The sequence below is a fragment of the Macrosteles quadrilineatus genome, unplaced genomic scaffold, assembly GCF_028750875.1.
Source record: "Macrosteles quadrilineatus isolate MER2022 unplaced genomic scaffold, UCM_ALF_1.0 Scaffold_2__2_contigs__length_208266976, whole genome shotgun sequence".
NCBI classification, from domain to species: Eukaryota; Metazoa; Arthropoda; class Insecta; order Hemiptera; family Cicadellidae; genus Macrosteles; species Macrosteles quadrilineatus.
Window position 1 is genome coordinate 37054330 of NW_026542595.1, and position 19106 is coordinate 37073435.

The following is a 19106-nucleotide window of genomic DNA, read 5'->3' on the forward strand; positions in this document are numbered from 1 at the left end:
ATTTTGCGATAAAACAGATTTAAACTCATGGTAATTATTGGCATATATAGTTAAACATTACACATTTCCTGAATAATAAACAATAGTAGTTTCATGATTTGCAATGTACAGATAAAACTATAGTTTTTGTTGTATAGATGAATCCACACAAATCTAAATTCATTAAAAAACACTACGCTCTACCACCACTAAATCAACAACGATGTGACGTATTAGTAATAATTGAGTTGAAGAAAAGGTGCGCGTATAGTGTGGGATTCCTATAGTGTAACGTCACCACTGTAAAGACGTTTTAAAATGACAGGAGACGGAAGTAGTGAAAATAAAAACTATATAAGTAATAGCAGCCACTGCTACACGGACCGTGGCAGGAAGGTGAGACGGTCGCTGGACTAGCACAGACGGGAGAATTGTCGAGTGGTAAGGATACCTGGGTATGGCGCGGTCACAACAGCCAATGGGAATTTATTAAAATATCACCTGACATAACGTCACAGACGTGCGTGGTGGATATGACATGATTTACGTATCGATCCTTTATACGCACACACATTTGATACAAATCAGATTTTCTAGAAGAAACGCTGTTTTATAAGATATATTTATTACATGCAAAATCATCAAACATAATACACATAGTTGGACGAGGAAAAAACAGTCTATAACAAAGGAAAATAAATATGAAATGAAGTGCTTTGATCGTTTGGGGGCACGAAAACGTCCGATGATTATTTCTGTCAAGTTATCGTGTCACTTTGTCTTTCCACCTTTTCTCTCTAAACTCTGACCAAGCGTAACATTTTGTATCCGCCTGAAATATAAAACTTGTATAAAAAATCTATTAGGTTTATCATAGAAAATTTAAATTATTACTTTTGTTACAATCAGAAAACTAAAGGCTATTTGTTTGCAAGCTGTATAAGACTTGTATAACACATAAAATTAAAAGATTTGTATAATAGTTGAGTTAGTCAATTAGCTACACAACTCTTAGAGAATTATTGTAAATTTTTGTCAAGGACCCAATTGAAATATCTTTCCTATTGTAAATAATTTGAAGTAAACGTTGACCTATTTATTCACATTACCCTTAATTGCACAATGTCAACCTCGAGTAACAGCATAACATTGAAACGAATCCGTTTACCTCTTAAAACTTTATTATTATTTAGAAATCACCTAAAAAATTTGTTGTTAATAAATAAATAGGAGGTTAAGAGAATAACAACGGAATAGGCTGTAATGAGTTTTACAAATAAATTATTTTTTAAGTGGAACCATAATGATAAGGTAAAGTGAGTTTATTGGATGCAAATGGCAGACCGTTTCTGCTACACAAATGATAATTTATTTGTGAGCTAGGATCATAATTGTCCAAGTAAACGGTGTTTGACTGCTAGGCATGTTGACAACGGTCCGTCATCACATGTAGGGTGTTACACTGTAGTCTGACTATAGGCTGTGTGTGCTACTGACAACACAAATGATCATTTGTGAGCTAGAATACGTTTTCCAAGTAAATCATGTTTGAATTTTAGGTGTGTTGCTCTATAGCTGATGAAAACATGTATATCAACCTAATCAATTTCACGGTCCTGAGTTCCCAAGACATTCATTTCATTCTACCCCTAACGCCCTGTCAACTCTTTTCTCTAACTATGGTCTCTTCTGACTCGTCTTGTATGATTGACGTTCGTTGTTGCCTGTTAAAATATTGTTTTAACTGTAAATAAATTACTGTTTATTCTGTTTAAAAAAATAAGCTGTATCCAGAAAAAAAAAACTACAACGGCAAGGTGTAAAATTAATGGATTGAATTTGCAATACAGCCGTTTTTACTGTCATGACTATAACTCAGAGAAGAAAAATATGAATTAGGAAAGTAGATCTTAAACTGATAGCAGCATAGCCAATTATCATTTGTGATGTTTTAATACCCTGTAATAATCCAAATAAATAAATAGAAATAAAACTAATGTCATACTTTATGTATACCAAGCTGAAAAACAGATTGGTGTTATCTGTTTCTATCTCCAACAACCAAGTAGCCAGGGTTCTTTTATTTTAATTATAAAAAAACAATACAAATCGTAACGGTAGATTGAGGCAGATTTCTTTGAAGAAAGGACTAACAGTGGCTTCCCTTTTTTGGTATAGACGTAAAATATAAACAGTATATCATAGTGTTCTTTAAACTAGAATTTGAAAGACCAAACAATGTATACTGTCACGCAAAAAATACGATCGAGATACCATTTGTTGGATAGGTTATTGTTGCTACATTGTAAAGCATATCTGAAACAAATGGGCTATATATCTTGGTGCTAGTGAGCTCAATAATCTCCGTAATCCAACATACGATGCTCATCTAGAGATTATCTGCTTTAGACTTTCTTGCTATATCACTCTCTCTTTTTACTCAATTTTCGTCGAATAGGATTCGTATATTAAAACCGACCGAAAACTTATGCACAATATGACAAAATTATTATCGGAACATCTCAATCTCATTTCTCGAATCCAGAACAAGAAATCTCTAAATTCAATCCCGTTATATAAATGTATTTTTGGAACTCTACCCAAACTCTACCCAAAGTTAAATGATAGATCATCAAAATGATAATAAATCATGCCGAGAATATCTCGAATTTCGGATATGTATAATCAAACTTACAAAGTAATTACACACGTCAAGACTTTGTCAGGTTTAATATAACAAGAGAAGTTCAGTGTAGCTGACGCCTCATGTCAATCTTCTACATTGTCTTTCCTACATCAATTAACCAGTATGTCGAAACTTATCATGTGATAGTAATGTCGTGACTTTCACTTCCTTGACAAAGCCGAACAATGATATTTGTTGAATTCAATTTTTGTATTAAGGGGCTTATCGGATTTAACATAATTCAATTTGAAACATTAAGAACACACAAATATTTTTTTTATATTTTAATCTACCTTTAAGCTACATATAAGAGTTTAACTGGATCGATGTCTTGTGGGTGAACATAAAAAGCACTAGGTAATCAAATTGTGATTAAAACCAATCCTGCTAAGGGACCCTTAAAACTTACATTTCCAGGAGAATATTGATTTTAAAATCTCTAGTTTAATTGATTTACAAAATAATAAACAGAGTAACGATTAAACTTGTACATCCTTCACGCCAACAGCTAATACTCATGACTTGTGTATTCAACTTGTAATAAGCTGTAAGCATGAGTTTACATACTCCATGGTATTTATCAGTTACCTTGTTTGGATATATAAAATAGTGCATAAACTCGTAATTTAATATTAAAAGACGATATGCAGTTATCTTAATGCTTTGAATTACTTTAGTGTAAATTATTAAGCCAAATTTCGATGTGTAATTTGATTTGTTTCTGATCTTAAGCACTGTCCTGTATTCACAACTCTTACAATATTTGCAGACTTTTGTTTCAAGTGTTACATTTCCTAACAAACAGAGCATGGAATTCAATATTTAACTAAATTACACATAGTAATATAGCATAACTTACTGTAGAAGCAGCGATTTGACATTCATACCTAGAAAATGAAACACATTACTAATTTACTTTTAAATGCCTGATGTTAAAGTTAGATATGAAAATCAAATGTTGTACATGTATAATTAATAAAAACGTCACAAACATCGGAATAACTGTAAATTAGAAAATTAACATATAGAATGCTGGGTCGCTGGAATTTTCTCCCCCTTGAATTTTTTCACCCCCTGGGCAAAGCTGACATCACTATGATGTAGTAACCTGAGCGCTCTATAGTTTGTTCGCGGGTAGAATTCTACCCCCACGGATTTGGGAGTCTAATGAAAATAGACAGAGCGTGATAAATTAGATTAGCAATAAAAACCGGAATTTTACCCCCTGTCCCTATATCTGGCGTTTACGCAACTGGAGGTGTACGGCTAATTGGGATTTTACCCCCGGATTATCCCCGGATCTTTACCCCCGGAATTTTACCCCCTGTACAGATATAGAAATTAGTGAGATTAATTAATTTTCTAATTTCAGTTTTGATTGAATAGTAAGAATTTTATTATTAAATAGTCTATCTTAAATTATTTGTAACCTCAAATAATCAAATAGGTATAGCTGTTTGATTTTGATATTCGAGTTTTACTATTCGACTATTTGGGCCAACTGTTAATTAATATGTATGTAAACATACTGAACTGACTTTTGAATGATAATTGGGTGAACATTTCTTAAACGATTTACCATAAGATCGTGGAAAAACAATTTATTTCTTTTCTGTTGTACACTAGCACAATAGGCTGCACAATAAACTGTTCCAGCTTCGCTGCAATCCCATGGTTACTTGTAAGCCTGACCCTCGATAAAAAAAAGAAGAAAAAAAACACTAGCACAATATACCTTTTAGTTTCTTTAGGCACAAACCATGGGTTTACTTACAGTAGTCAAAACAAAAATTGGTCAAATACTTTGTACCGGATGCTACATGTACATTTTACAACAGGTATTTTGTACCTTATTTAGTACAAACTATCAATAGCTCATGGTTTGTGCCTGAAGAAACAATGAGGCATATTTTGTTATTGTTCCACGGAAGTTTAGTAAATTGTTAAACCTACTTACTTACTTGAATACTTGTTGTCTTAATCTTTGACCGATGTATCTCGGATGGATTGCGTTGTTATACTAATATTTACAAAATTATTATTTACAAAAACTTGCTTTACAAAATTCCAAAAACTTAAAACTTTAAAACTTAGGCTGTGGTAAGCGAGCCACAGCCTAAAAAAAAATGGTCGATACAATTACTCATATGGGCTACTCAGTTTGTTTACATACATATTAACCAACAGTTGGCCAAAAAATCTAATTACAAAAGTGGAATGAGGTTACACTAGATGAACTAAGATATGCTACTTCATAATAAAATGTTTACTATTAAGTTCAAACTGAAAGGAGAAAATTAACTATTATCACTAATTTCTAAATCTAGGAGTGAAAATCCAGGGGATTAAATTTCGGCGGTAAAAATCCGGGCCGTACATTTTGAGCTGACTTCATAAAGGAGGTAAAAATTTGGGGGTAAAATTCCGGTCCGTACACTCTAGGTTTTATAATTTAATGTGTGAGTAAATTCACAATCGTGAAAATATACGTTTAATTCCACCTTAATTTATTGAACTGATTATGTGCAACTCAAAAGTTCGCAGCCGAATTTTTACTGGTTTTACCCCTGTTTTGTGGCGGCAATTTTGCTCTGGGGGTAAAATTCCAGGGGGGATAAAACTGCGATACCCCAAAATGTTCATATATTAAAATAGAATGTTATAGAAATCTTTTTACATTGCATTACAAAGTGTTGTTTTTCTCGGCTAAGGATTTATTTTACAGAATTAAAATAATAAATAAAATCGCGGTATTTTCAGTGAAACATTTCCACGAAGAAATATGCACACGGAGAATGAGCCATATTTCCTGCCAGACATACAGTGTGGGGCAATTGTCACTGTCAACTTGGATAGTTGAACCTTCATATTGGTCAGTTCAACTTACTCATTAATTTAATCATAAGCAATCACAAAAATATATTTAAACACAAACATAAATAGCTTGAACAAAAATTTAGTACGATAAAATGTTTTCTATTTGTTTATTCGTTTGACTATGGATATATTTATGAGCAAATCTAACAAATCTGGGATTAATTTTTGGTTAAGCCTATCGCTTTTATATTTTTAGGCTAGCTCACTATAGTTCTTGCGAAAATCTTACGAATCGGAGACACTTAAGCAAATAAAAGATGTGTAATTTATTTAAGTGAATAATGATTTACACCAGTTTGCTTAATAAGTACTTTAAATTCAAAGAAATTAAAATATTTGATTATATTACCTACTCTACAGACATATTGCTATGTAAGCTGCGTTAAAAATAACAATTCGTTCAAAGAACGGCAGCGATTCATATTACATTATTGGTAATGGTATTAAACTTATTTATTACCATTTTAGTGAAGACAACGGTCTTGTCGATTCAGTTTTACTACCTATGGAGTGTAAATAAATATCTTTTTTGTACGTAACTTGTGCTCGATCCTTCTCAAATGAATGGTTAATGTAACAAAAATCTATAATACAATTAAAGTGTAGTGTTATATATGCTGAGTTGGTTTAGCTTACTGGGTTTAGTTTGCCAGCTATTATCAAATATTAATATTTGTATTAGAATGCTTGGCCCGTGGTCGAAAACTCGGCCAAAAGTATGTATTGTGCAAACTTCCCCGTTTTAACCCCACGATGAAAATAAAACATGTGTTTGGAATTTCTTCTATTTTTTTTTTATTTTCTGTTTATATTTTGTTGGTATTTCGTCACCAACATGGCAACCCATAAAGCCCATGTAAAATAAAAATAAAAAATTTTAATTAATTTTTCGTGCTTTTTTAGGCTAAAGGGAATCTGCCCATCTACAGGAAAATATTTTTCACTTGGTACCAACCGCATGTAATTCGGTCCTTTAGTATGGCTAGGCTAGCTGTCGTAAGTTTTGCAAAAGTTTTTTAGTAAGATAAATAACTAAAACACGTGTTTATTCGTTTTTAAAAAGAGAATGTAAAAAAAGTTAGTGTGTTGTGTGTTGTCTTTTGACCCATGAAGATGTTAGTTAAAATGGTTCAAATAAAATAATGCTATACCTACTTTCACTGACTACTCATTTTTTTTTGAAAGTTTATTTGTAACATATAGAAAGTCAACTCTATCTAGCATTGTAAGACGAAAAAATACATATCCAAAATTAGACAGAGTGCACCAGAGTGTAGACATGGTAAACATTTGTTTTGTCTCTGAAGAATTCAAGAACGATTCCATAATTCAGTTGTAGTTATATGTAATATATACTACAATGTAAATAAAACATTGATACTGTGTTATTTTGCACACAACAAAAGACGGCAGATTAAACGATGTTTGAATTGACTAGTCTAGTAAATAAGTTTTAATCCGATTTCCCTGCGGCGGAATGAAGTTTGAAACTTTTTTTAGCTTCTATACCATTTCCTATGTTATTCAGCGAGCTTTATCTTGCGCATACAAAAACACATGATTTTAGCGCATCTACATAAACTATGCGTAACCTTAAGCCACGTTTAAAATTAAAACAACATCCTGGACGTTTTTTGTAATTTGAAAGATTATCTTTTCTTGATGTCAATCATCATTCAAAATTTAGCTTACTAAGTTAAAAATAATTTTAAGATGTTATTGTTGTTTAAGATGTTATTTTAAATAGTTTATTCTAATTATTTAATCTTCAAATAACCTACAAAAAATAATAATACTGACTGAAAATGCTCCCTAATATATTTTTGTCTTAATCAAAGATGAAACAAAATAATTTTAAGCTATCTTTCCCTCTATGTTTAGATTTTTAAGATTTTAATTGTGGTTCTATTTTAACCATGAGAATGATTTAAACACAATTAATCTAACGTAACTAAAGGTTAAAGTGTAAATTGTACTAACTCCACTACAAATCTTTAGGCTATACTTTTGCCTTTGAATTTCATGAAAAATAAATGTATACGTCAATTCCAAAGTACATTTACCTAAAATGGGCTGATAAATTTAATTCAGGAATTGTATCAAGGGTCATTCAAGTTAGATAAAATGTTATAGATAAATGACAGACTATAGTATGCAGAAACGTCATTTTATTCATGCTTGAAGAATATGAAACGAAATTTGATTAATTAAGCAAAAATAATTATGTAAGGGTACATTTAACTAGCTATTCCCATGATGTCCCAGTAAAAAAAAAAACATTGTTCAGACAATTGAATTTCGTTAGACATTATTGTAAAAAGAACGTTTCATATGTATATGTTTTTCAGTCATAGGTTGTTTTTTATTATAGAGCAATATTAAATAGGGAAAGGTTATTTATTTTCCTATTTATTTAACATATATTTATATACATATTTTGTTAATTTAAAAGTATTTAAAGAAGCTTTAATGTAGTTTAAGTTTAAAATTAAGTGTCAACCGAACAGACGGTTATTTATCCATTGTTTCGTAAAGTTTAACTGTTGACCTGTGAATGTATAGGGTGATTGGTACTCAGTGTGACAAACATTTTTTGGTGTAAGTACAAAATAAATGCAGTATGATGATGCATATAAAATGTTCCAAGTCTAAAAATTAGCATACCAAAGAATTATTTTATGTTTTTTTCAAAAATAACTATGTTTTTAAACGTAATGCAACTATTTCTCAATTACCTGTAAATGGATTTGAGTAGATAATGTCATTTTCGTGTTCTACATTAAATTTTGAATAAGAATAATACAAAATGACAGAGGATCAGTTGTAAAAACTCCATTGTAAATAGATTCAAAGATAAAAATTAAGATGTTTGATAAACATTTTAAAAAACATTGGTCAATTGCATTTTTCACTCCCTGTATACAAGAAAGTGTCGGAATATGTTAAAAACTGCGCCATTTTATAAGCTTTCCAACCATATGCTACACCATTGAGCTTTATGTCTGCTAATGTACGCTTTCGTGGTTTGAAGACTACAAAGCATGGTGTCTTTAACATTTAAAACATAAAAAGTCGGCATGTATTAAGCAAAAATTGTATTTTTGTTTCAGCTTGAACAGTAAAACAGTAAAAAAGTTCCCTGTTTTCTGGCATTCAAACCACTAAAACAAACAAAAAAATATCTAAACCTCAATAGTGTAGCATATGGTTGGAAAGCTTATAAAATGGCGCAGTTTTTAACATATTCCGACACTTTCTTGTATACAGGGTGTGAAAAATGCAATAGACCATAGTTTTTTATAAATTTTTATCAAACATCCTAATTTTTATCTTTGAATCTATTTGCAATGGAGTTTTTACAACTGATCCTCTGTCATTTTGTACTATTCTTATCCAAAATTTAATGTAGAACACGAAAATGACATTATCTACTCAAATCCTTATACAGGTAATTGAGAAATCGTTGTATTAAGTTTCAAAGCATGGTTATTTTTGAAAAACATAAAATAATATTTTGGGAAGCTAATTTTTAGACTTGGAACATTTTATATGCATCATCACACTTCATTTACTTTGTACTTACACCAAAAAATTTTTGTCACACTGAGTACCAATCACCCTGTATAACAATTTGTTGTAAATAAAGCACTTATTCATTTCATTTCAATGTATACTGAGAACACATGGCGAAAGTTAGTAACATTTTCAACATGTTTGTTGGTACTCTAGCCTAAAAAGAATAAAAAATCATTTAAAAAACCCCATGTAATTATTGTTTGTGGAACGGTTCGAGAATTGGAGAAACACGTTGTAATACAAAACTAAATGGGATTTATACAAAGATATAATTTGAATAAAAACGATGTCATTAACCGGGTATCTTGATTCAGATGAGACGAGGTAACTGATTTGATTTTGCAGCATTAAATACAAGAGCATTAAAGTATTCATAAACAAGTTTCAAAAGTTCAGTTTTGATAATGACAGTACTGTTTATGATTCAAACTCTGTCATTACTTAATTGGTCGTACTAGAATATTATTTTACAAAATTCGAAAACATCGTGTGCGATAAACGCGTTGAATATTTTATAAAGTATAATTTGTAAATCTATATGCATATAGCTTGCAGGTGTCATCTGCAATTGATATTTGAATTTCATCATTGAATCGACAAATGTGTTTAATATTGATGAACGTCATCGATAGGTCAATGAAATGCCTCAGACGTTATGTCACATTAGTATAGATTAATCAATTTTTTCTTAATCAATTGATTGATTTCATTTATGTTTTATCAACAGTGGAAACCTTACAATCTTTGGTTTCTCGAAGAAATGTTAGACATTTCTTAAAAGTAACGTTTTAACTTTACACACATAATTTTACATAAATATTTTGAAAATATAATAAGGTATTTTAATTTTCCTTATTTGAATTACTTGCGAGCTTTCTGCAATTAAGTGAACAGGCTAAAGAGGAAACACAAATTACACAAATTTAAACGGTAAAGCAGGTTTGTGTCAGTAATGTACGACAGTTCTTCCACTTTTGTATTTAACGATTTACAAGTAAACGTGTTTTGAAATGATAAAATAAAAGGTTAATAATAATCCTGGTAAACTGAAGACTGATTGGAAAATGGTAAACTATTTATTCCTCACCAAAACAATTCCTTAAGCTAGTTTTCTAGTTACCTTACCGGATAAGCTGTCTAACTTATCATCGTGGCAACTATGAAAACTAAACCTTTTTAAACATAGTATTTTCGGCGAAAAACTATATTTATCATGGAAAACATATTCAAATAACACGTAGGCATTTTAGTAAATTATTCAATTTTAAATGCTTTAGGTACCACAACTGAAATCCCTTAACACCATTTACATGGAATGTATGAGCTACTTATTACAATTACTTTATAACAAAGCCAAGCATAGAAAAAGTTTGAGCGGGAGTTTACTTTAGCTGAAAATTTAGCTTTTGAGTTAAGAAAATAGTTTAACGCGCAAGTATTCAAACCATTAGGCAGGTCATTTAAGAGAAACTTATTTTCACGACAAATTAAAGTTGAAGGATTTAGTTCTCCATTAATTTAAGTTTTAATTCGACATGACTATTTTTTTGCGCTAGATAATACTATAAGGATGTGAGTCTAAACGATATTGTCTTTGCAACTATAGATTACATAAAACATTTTAAAATACAACGCACTACAAGCTGCTTTATTATTTGGAGACTTATGCAACAGATACATAAACAAATAAAAAATCGTTTATTGTAATAAATAGCATAATATATAAAAGTAAAACACATTAAACTACTCAAATAAATAGTTTAACTCCAAACTATTCACCATTACTACTCTGTTTATTGTATTTTCCACTAAAAATGACTGATTTTCAAATACTGTATAATATTATAAAATGCAACAAAGTCAAACAAAAACTCAATGCATAGACATTTTTGTATTTCAGCTTAGTTAATCGATTACAAAAGGGAGAATGGCCCACTCTAAAGGCAAATACACATTTTTTTACTATGATAAAACGTTGTTATGAAAATGTACGCGAACAATATTAAAGTGAAATGGGTGAAAGCTTTCACACATTCAAAACCTATCAGCATAAAATACTGCTTCGGAAATCGTAACGAAATTTAATTTACCGTTAAAATGATTTCTCTATCATCTGTTATTGCAGTATTTCACCTTTTTTAATTAATTAGGTGAATTATATTCCTATGATTTCAACTGTTTTCGTGTTACATTTTCCTTAACAGTATTCCCCTAACTGTATTTCTAAAAATATTTACCGAAAGTTAATATGTAATAACTTTGAAGAATCCGCGAGGAAGGATAAGAGAAGCGGGGAAATGAGACTCAGTCACAACCCACAATGTCTTCACACTTTCACACGTTCTCGCCTGCTTTTGTTGTTTACTTGTGTTCATGCTAGAACGGATCCCATCAAAACATGTGGGAGAAATGTGCCACCAACATTGAATACAGGGATTACGCATTCCTTCATACGCATTTACAAAAACAAGGCCCGGTATAATTGTGTAATTAGAAAATATTCTCTGGAATGTATTTTTCGGCCTTCGTAATTGTCAGTTTTGTTTCATTTGATTTGGCCTAACTTAAAATAAGCATCCTTGGTTGCTAGGTTCACATTTAGGTATGCGAGAGGGCGAAACATCTGGTGACCAAATAACACTATGAAGTTTAAAATTGGTTTTTGTGTGATAATTATTCATCATAATAATTATATTAACTTAGAATAGTGTATTGATATACGTGCGTTGCAAGATAAAGCCCTAATGCTACAGAGACCATAACCTAATTTACACAGTAATAAAAAAAAGACAACAAAGAACTCGTAATGAGGGTAATTAAATTTTATACACGAAACATAAAATATAATACATTACTTTCAAATATATATTATAATTATATCAAGTAAAGAAGATCAATATTTTTAATTCAATAGAAGTTTTCAAAGCCAACGAATTTCAAATGAAATGTGAAAATTGGTTTACATCAAAGAAATAAACTAGTTTAACTACCCCCGGCTCAAACCCCTTTGTTGTGTTTTAAAAGGGTTTGTTTATCCAAATTGATATTTTTCGGTTGTATTGCGTGTTAACAATTTGTCAAAGCTTTTATATCATTCGAAAAACGATGTAATGCGATAGCTTTTTGTCATATATTTTAGTGGGAGATTAACTAATGAATAAGTTTTTAAGCTTGATGATAAAAATATTTTTGGCCACAGCTACAGAAAATAGAATGACTGGTAATTTAACTAATTCAAATTTATCGTCCACTATGACGACCTCCCTCCAAAAAATTATATAAATATCTTTGACTATACTGCTTTTTATATCAAAGTGTACTTTTATATCAAAGCAACTGTTTATTTTAACTATTTAAGATTTACTGTGTCATAAGTTGCCATATAGTATTAGACCAATCTGTGATCTTTATAAACCTATAATTTTCTATAAAATTCTATCATAACTAGCCAAACAGCAATACCTAAACTATCCAATAAAATAGCTTGAAATTTGGTTGGAACTAATATCGTTTACTTAACAGCCTGAGGACATATTTAATAGTTTACCTGTTTTCAATAATTGGTTTTCAATATTTTCTCAGAAACCAATTCTCGGTACCTTGAAATGAAATATAAAAGAAAACAAACAATAAAGAAACAATTAATTTTAATTACTTCAACATTTGTCTGCAATCTTCATTTCTATTTCATTTTACACGAGTGGATGTTATTGTAGTGTATATTGCATTTTATTTCGTTATTAGCTGACTTTCGTTAATTAGAAACTTCATACTCTTGGTAGCAAAAACTGAGGTATCCTATAAATTTACTGGCTAACACAACTATTAGCTATAGAACAGATTTTAATAATCAAAGTCCTATTAGTTATATAAAAGTATTGTTTTGTAATCCAGATCAAAATTGCATATTAACGAGGTTTACAAGCACCACTACACAGAACGATAATTGCTATCAGACCATTATGGAGCATTGTTCTGCAAATTTTCAATGTTGTTACGAGTGCATTAAATTTCATATTTTTTCTCTAATCCTTACGTTCTCCAATGTTTATAATCTTTGCTAAAACAATATGAATATTATACCTCTAAAAAAAAAAATTAATAACGTTCCAGATACTGAAGTGTAGGTGAACAAGAATCAAATGTATGCGTGATTAAAAATACTTCTGAAATTTTGATGCAGATTATATTCACTTATCGTAGATTATTTAGTTTAGATCAGATGTGAAAACATTGAGCCCTTAGATATATCCAGCACCGGTGGGATCGTTTGCTTGCACAACAAGTCAAACGAAAGATGTAGTTGGCAATTTTACCAAGTGTTTAAAAAATAACAAAGTCATAATTTATTTTTTACCATTTAAACTTGTGAAAAAAAAACTATAACACTCGGCTTTATTCAAACGTCCTTATACGAACGAGACTCGTGGGTGGGTCTGTGTTCTCACACGATTCACCCAACAAAGTCCGCTACTTGCAACTTTACTTTTAAACAAACCTCGGTTGTTTTTCACGAGTAGTTTGAAGAGTTCGTACAGTCAATCGACGAGACTCGTGGATGGGTCTGTGTTCTCACACGGTTCACCCGACAGAGTCCGCTACTCGAACATCAAAACAAAGTTGTTTGTACGACAGTAGTCTTTTACATTTTAACAGCACATAACAACAACAACGAGACTCGTGGGTGGGTCTGTGTTCTCACACGGTTCACCCTACAAAGTGTTCTGCTTATGTCGTTCTGCTTATGTTGTTCTGCTTATTGTCAAAGTCCAATCACGAGACACGAGGCCGTGCGTTCTCACGCATTCGACCCCGTTTCGTCTCTGACGGACGTCGGGTGTGCGTGTGTGCGGTGCGCGTCTTTCACGCTGGCCTACCACACCACCACACGTGTGCGAACTCTTAGTTCTTACACGTTTGAACTGTAGGGAAATCGACGGTCGAGCTGTTGGGCTCTACCGTCGATCGTCTTTCCCAGTTCACAAATATCGTCCAGTTCACTCACGTCCGTGTTTCACATCTGTCAAAGTGTGTGTAACGCTCACAGATCATACATACCAGAGACAAACGCTCTTGACTTGTCCCACACGACAGCAGCTTCGGCTGTCTCGTGTGCACGACACTATCGTTCGATTACTGTTACTGTTTTTACAGTTACGAGTATTTCAGCTGTTATCTATCGTTCACAACATGTGGCGGTCTTATTTCGTCACAGCTTTTGTGATTCCTTCGATGTTCATGTTATACATTATAATGTCGCAGCGAGAACTGCCAGCTCGGATTTGTTCATATATACAATTTATGGTTAGTTTCATATTATGGTTAGATATATTAGGTAATAAATTAAAAAGCAGTTTGATTATTATTCTCAGAACCAAAATCTTGGTAAAATGTAACATCTTGGTTTACAAAAAAAGTGAGCGATTGAAAAAATATCAACAAACAACTTAATATACAAACCAGTTATTTTAATCAGTTCCATCGTCCATTGCCTTTACGATTTCACACTTACCATTAAGTAAACATAGTAACAGATATTTCATTGATTTTAGAAACAAAAGAACACTGTGTACTGCTTAGTTTTATTATATTTTTCCATGGTTTCATTTAATCAGTGGTGTGGCAAAACATAAATAATAAATTTTTCAAATAAAGTAAATGTGAACTGAAAGCTATGTTAAGATAAAATAAGAGTATTTTGTATTACCATTTGATAATTAAATATAGTTACACATATACAACAGATTTTAGTACACACAAATCAACGACGTACAATTTAGTTAGTGATGATATTCTTTAGTTTATTTCAAGCATAGGTCTATCAAAACACAATAACTAAATTTACCTAAATATACATATTATAAATAAACGGTATCAGCATTCTGACACATACTTTCTCCCATTAGTTTGTCAACAACCTTTATCATGTGTAAGCGGTGGGATTAAATATACGGAAATGGGATTTATACAATTTTGTTCACAATTTAAAGGACTACATAATAAATTTTTATCAAAATCTTTCGGGCCATTTTTGTGAAAATCGGATTTTTCCATGATTTTATGGGGTTTTATGGGAAAATAACATAATTTACAATAACTTTTGAACCATAATTTTTACAGAAATGGGATTTGTACCATTTTGTTCAGAATATAAAGGACTATAACATACAAAATCTTTTTCAAAATCGTTCGGGCCGTTTTTGGGAAAATCCTATTTTTCCGCTTTTTTATGGGGTTTCATGGGAAAATTCCCATTAAAAATAAAAAAAATTTAAAAATGAAAAACTATTAAAATTTTAAGGACTATAACATACTATGTTAAAATAAAACCGGATTTTTTTCTAAAATCCTATTTTTCGTTATTTTATGGAGTTTTTATGGGGAAATAACATAATTTACCATAACTTTTGAACCGTAATTTTTACAGAAATGGGATTTGTACCATTTTGTTTAGAATTTAAAGGGCTACAACATACTAAATTTTTATCAAAATCGTTCGGGCCATTTTTGAGAAAATCCGATTTTTCCGGTTTTTTATGGGTTTTTATGGGAAAATCCCCTTTAAAAATCAAAATTTCAAAAAAATGAAAAAAACGCCTGGAGATACCATGGACTAGAACCTACATACCAAATTTCATCGAAATCGGACCACAAGTGTAGTCTCTAGCTCTGTACACATCCAGACACACAGACACACACACACACACACACACACACACACACACACACACACACACACACACACACACACACACAGACATCACTTCGAAAACCACTTTTTTGGGTCCAGGGGGACCCAAAACGAATATATCCACTCAAAACTCAAACTCGAAAATTTTGACGAAAACAATACTTTCTCCATATACTATGGTATAGGGGGAGAAAGTAAAAAACGATGTGATGTGCACGTTATGTTAAGTTAATCAAACACATGTTAAACAGTTCAAATTTATTTAAAGTAGCCTCCAAATTCATTCAAAACATATATACATTGTAATTTTCTTACTGTTTCTATGAAAATATACCAATAACATTATTTTCATAACATTTAAGACGCTAAAAATCGAAACCAGAGCCTGAGTTGATACAGCAACGCTTTTAGAATATTTTTTTTTATTATTTCTATAATCATTGACTTAGTTTTTTGAATAAAATGATCTTTGATACATTTTTAGATTAAATAAACCAATCCCATAATTGTGCGAAATATTACATTTAATTTCATTGGCACCAGCTGTCTTAAATTTGTGAAATATGCAATTTGGTAGTTTTTCTTGTTTACATTGAAACGTTAAAGCAAATGTAAATACTGTGAGTATTCTCATTGCAGATATGGAGACCAATCAATATTTACTTTTAAAATCCTCACCTCAGAACTTTTAAATCCAAAGGGGCAAAGCACACTGTCAGTGTCGAAGTGTGGATAGTTCTATAATGGTCCTTGGTATAGTAGCTATATTTTTGTAAAATTTAAGCCCAGTTGGTTCAGCAGTTTTTTCACCTATTAGGAATACACATACAGACAGACAACATTAGATTTTTATATAATATTCTAATAGTATAGATTAATTTACACCAGGTAATATCAGTGTTCCACAAATGGCATATAAGTTGATTTTATTCAGAGTAATAAGTGTTAGTTTTGTTTAAACATAGTAAGTTTTGGATACGTTCCGCAGCGAACTTGCGATATATTACCGGTTAATATCAAAATATCGATTTTGATTCGGTTCGATAAATCGTTTCTTCAACGTCATTTTGCTATATAAACATTGACTTGAGTGATAACTGATAACATACTGTGTGATTGACATGATCTGTTTTATCATATTATAAAATTAAATTCAAAATAATATTTATATCGATACGAATCACAATTGATATATATTTATTAGTTATTTTTTATTGTATGCAATACACCACGAAATACTCTTCTGTTTTCCCAATATTTCTACATTTTCAATATTTACTGGTGATTAAAAACACTGCTGGATTTAAAACCTCATTCAATTTATATTATTAAAATCATTTAGAAAACAAACTTTGATTACTTAAATACATCTTTGCTCACTGAATCAAAGAGCAGTTAATTTTAAATATTGGACAGGTACTCAGATTGATTAAATTGGTACATTTCAATTTACTATGGCTCAATGAACAACCTTACCTATTTCATTAGTTTTCAATACGCCCTATGTTTTTTTATTCCTTATATTAGATTTGTGAGAAAATTAGTATTGGCCTCCAGCCTAAAAACCTAACTGTATTACATTATTAAAATTGAAATTATTGAACCGTCATAAATCGATAGTAATTTATATGTGCAAAAATAATTTGCTATTTCACAATTCATAAGTAAAGTATTTCAATATCATGTTTATTCTTTATTTTAAAAATCCGCCTTATTCTTAAACTCTCGAATGTTAAGGTGTACATACTTTTAACTTACTCAAAATTATTAAATAATTTACTGCGGTACCATGAGCGAGTTAAACATTTGGTATAGGATGTTGAGAATATGCGGTTTACAGCACACAAAAATAAAGCAATGCCGACCACCACAGTTAATTTATTATAATTTATGTCCATGGCAAAACTAACATACCAACATTCTTGTCTGACTTAATGAAATACGCACTCAATAGACTATAGTAATTCAAAACATTTAATTTTGGCATGATAATAGGAAGCTATGTTATCGTAAGTAATAAGGTGGTAGAGGAAATTTGTAATGAAAATATTTTGTTTGGTAATAGAATATGCTCATATTGGCATATTTTATTCCCAATACACTAACTCACCTCTAAAAAAATTACAATCATATACGGCTGCGCAAGAAGTTGGTGGACATTAAAATACTCAAGAATAAAGCTATGTTGTTCTATCTATTAAAACGTTTACATGTGAGGGATAAATCATTCAATTCCTAATAAACAATACTCCTTCAGGACTGAAACCACATTCCTATTATCCCAACTAGGTCACACAATTTAAAACCTGACCTTTTACACATTGATATTTGGTCGGTAGAAAGGAGCTCACATAAAAAGTGATTTTATTACTGTTCGTGTGCCATAAGATGTAGGGTTCAAACGCATTTGCTACGAGTCAAAATCAAAGCAAGAGAACTTCACAAATGAAGCTAATGTTCTTAAACCCCACTCGGTTCATTAATAGTTCATCTCCTTCGCTGAGTTGGATGTACAGTAATCAAATATCTTTCTGAGAGTTAGTGATGAATGCGCTTGTCAAAGTTGAAACGGAACTGCACACTTTGGTATAACTTACAGAGTTACGTGAATGTGATAAGTTTGTTTTGCATGATTAGTAAAGTAACAATATATTTTTAACAATAGTTAAATTTAGGGCATGTTTTACTAAAATCTTTCTGGTTTATGACCTATTATTTATAATTTAAAAACGTTAATTAGTCTTTTAGATTGTTTTTAATTTTATAAACGTCACGCACGAATAATTGATCTAGGTGTTAGTAAATCTTACATTTATAAAAGTGTCCCAATGCCTCACCGAAATAAAGGCCAAACTTTGAAGTTGAAAGTAAGGTAACAAAATATGCGTTTTTTTATTCGTCACGTACCAGAAGTTCTCATGCTATGAAGACTTGTATTCGTTTCTCCCTTTACTTCCTGTTATAAAAAAAAAAATATTTGTACATAATCGAAGAAAAGTCAGAAGGTAAACATATTTCATAAAAATTACCTTAAACAAAATGTTATAAATTATAATTTACTTTTACATTCGAGCAAAAGCTTATCAACTTGCTTAAGATTTAATCGTAGGCTTGCTGGTGTGTAAGATGCAGGAGCTGTATTTACTTAGAATTGACATTTGTCTAAGTGTTAGACCTATAGAGAACCTAAACCTTTTTTACGTGAGATCAAAACAAATAAACCGGTAGTTGTTAAAGCAATGTAAAATGTATTTATCTATGCTTATTGCTTAAAGGCAGTTTGGATACAATTTCATA

The 19106-nt window shown here is 31.0% G+C and overlaps 1 protein-coding gene across 2 annotated transcripts in view; it reads right to left on the bottom strand.

Moving 5' to 3' along the window:
• LOC128985943 (complexin) overlaps positions 1–19106 on the bottom strand; it is a 590501-nt gene that overhangs the window by 501324 nt on the left and 70071 nt on the right. The window lies entirely within an intron of this gene.